Source organism: Siphateles boraxobius, unplaced genomic scaffold (assembly GCF_051911475.1).
Source record: "Siphateles boraxobius isolate OS27281-9 unplaced genomic scaffold, OSU_SipBor_1 22, whole genome shotgun sequence".
Classification (NCBI taxonomy): Eukaryota; Metazoa; Chordata; class Actinopteri; order Cypriniformes; family Leuciscidae; genus Siphateles; species Siphateles boraxobius.
In genome coordinates, this window is record NW_027508833.1 from 7,603,337 (window position 1) to 7,605,787 (window position 2,451).

Below are 2,451 nucleotides of genomic sequence, written 5' to 3' on the forward strand. Positions count from 1 at the left end.
TACAGCACTTGAATACGAAAACACTCTGCCCGCTGTACCAGCTCTCGCTGTATGTCTCCAGCTCTCAAGGTTCAGTCAAACGACCACTCTTCCCGTTGCATAAATAACTCAGTCCATTCAGTCAAAAACTCTTTCCAATCCGTTTGTACACTGCAGGTTACGGCTGCGGGGCGCGTGCGAGTCCCAAGAGCTTCTCTCTCTCGCTCTCTCCTTCCTGGCAGCTTATATGCAGTCTCCACGCCAATCACTGCCATCAGACACAGGTGTTCATCATCTGCACTTGACCTACTTACTCACCGCACAGCTCGCTGACTCTTCTCTCGCTACAGACTTCGCGAGACCACGCCCCCCTCGCCACAATTACTGATAAAGTCCGTCACAGTTGCTGTATATAAATGCACGAAGATGAAGATTCGAAAAGTCTTTAATTCATTACACAATTCAAACATTGGGTAGCTTCAGCATAACACAGACACGACCCGACAAATTGGACTGAAAACACAGGAACTTAAATACACAGGCAAACAAGGTAATCAACGGCAACACAGCTGAATGTGATGGAAAATAATATTTGTTACCATGACAACCAAGGAGTAGCGGGAAAACTGAACAAAGGGAAATAGGAACTGATGAATGCAAACTAAAAGTCTATGAAGATGAAACTAAACACAGAGATAAAAGAATAACTGTTACATATGAACAGCTTTAGAGAGGAGTAGGAGGCGGCTTAGGAGGAGGACGAGGAGATGACGCAGGGATGGTGAGAGGAGATGTGCTGTGAGGCCAGATGGTGCAGACTAAGAGCCCGACCAGGACGACAGCCCACGGTAGAGTTGAAGGATGGAGGAGCCACAGTGTCAACTTGGATCGACGGAAGTGTAGAAGAGGTTAGGGAAGCCCAAGGCGGGGCCGGAGAGCCAGAGGGAGCAATGGATGCCAATGACCAGGGTGGCAGCGATGGAGGCAAAGCAATGACCCCCTGAGGTGAAGGTAGGGAACCAGTGGCCAGAGGTTGAACTGGGGTCACCGGTCACCAGCACACTCCAAGTCTGTAGGCTCATGATGCCCACGAGGAAGTGGCTTCCGGCAGGTCTGCAAAGTGCCCACGCCACTGAGAGGAGTTGGTGGTTACGTAGCGGGACTGATGGGTAACACGGACGAATGGGTGCCAGGAGAGACTGAAGGGCAGATGGGACAACAGAACAAAACTCAACAAAAACAATGCAGTCCTGATGGCTGTTTCAAGAGGTGGTGGGGGAGGGAGGCTGTGTGGGGTTAACAAGACTGAAGAAGATGAAATGCATAGTGAATGGATCAAGGGAAACAGGGAATCTATCTCTCCACACTCACCAAAATAGTCTATTAAGTCCAGTTGGTACTCTCTTCAGTTGTGAGAGGGTGGGCGGGGATCGCATCCATACCCTCGAATTCCATGAGGACTCCCACAGCGATGAACGGTGACGTCGGCTTACACCCCTGGCCATACACTTTGAGGCGCTTAGGCTTCAGGGCGATGGTGTGTGCTGGTCCTCCCTCCCTCGTGTACAAGTTGCGGCAGACAAAAGGAATCCAGTCTGCGGGGGGCTCTGGCATAAAATCCGTAGATCGGGGTGGTGACGAGCTGGGCTCTGGGTCAGGCTGCGAGGTGAGGCTGGACGTTACAGTCGACATCTGCTTTGTCCACTGTAAGTGTGGATCAGTTTACCCACAGCGCAAAACTGATGTAGTCCTTAAGGGTCCAACAAAGAACACCCTGGGGCATGACGAAGCGGTTGTCGTTGTCCAGTCCACACCGAAGTCCATCCATCAGGCAGACGTCATCGCTGCTGGCATGGTGGCAAGTGTTGAATAACTCCTCTACGTAGTCCTTCAGGTTTCGGCCGTTTTGAAAAATAAAAACAAGCGCACCTCACAGTGTGTTGCCCTTCCGTGGGGCAACGTTTATGGACGCAAGATCCATAAGCTCACGTTTTAATGGTCCGGTCTTCTGTCACAGTCGCTGTATATAAATGCACTAAGATGAAGATTCAGGGCAAACAAAGAAACTCAGGACAGGAGCATGTTACAGCAAACAATGACTGACAAACCACAAGAGAAACACAAGGGCAAATTATACACAGGCTAACAAGGTAAGGTAAGGTTGATTGTCATGGGAACACATGAGTGTAACCAAGGGATCTAACAAGATACACCTGGGGAGACTGATCAACATGAAAAACTACAAAGAACTACAAAACATGGCACAAGACAGGAAATAACACAAAAGTCCTCACACAAGACAGGGAAAAACAGGCTGAGATCGTGACACTTTAGCTCATTTTAATTAATTAAACTGAACAAGTGGCAAACAAAAAATGTTTGTTTTATAATGTCAATTGAGATTTTCACTTTGATGCAACGTAATGGGCCCTATTTTAAAGATCTGAAACGCAAGTATCAAACGCAAAACGC

General features: G+C 48.6%; 1 long non-coding RNA gene across 1 annotated transcript; it reads right to left on the minus strand.

Moving 5' to 3' along the window:
* Positions 1 to 408: 408 nt before the first annotated feature.
* LOC143746330 (uncharacterized) lies at positions 409 to 2,087 on the minus strand. The gene is made up of 2 exons (XR_013206494.1): positions 1,351 to 2,087; positions 409 to 1,265 (listed from the first exon to the last, which is right to left on the minus strand). It is a non-coding gene; the product is annotated as an uncharacterized LOC143746330 (long non-coding RNA).
* Between the last annotated feature and the right edge of the window lie 364 nt (positions 2,088 to 2,451).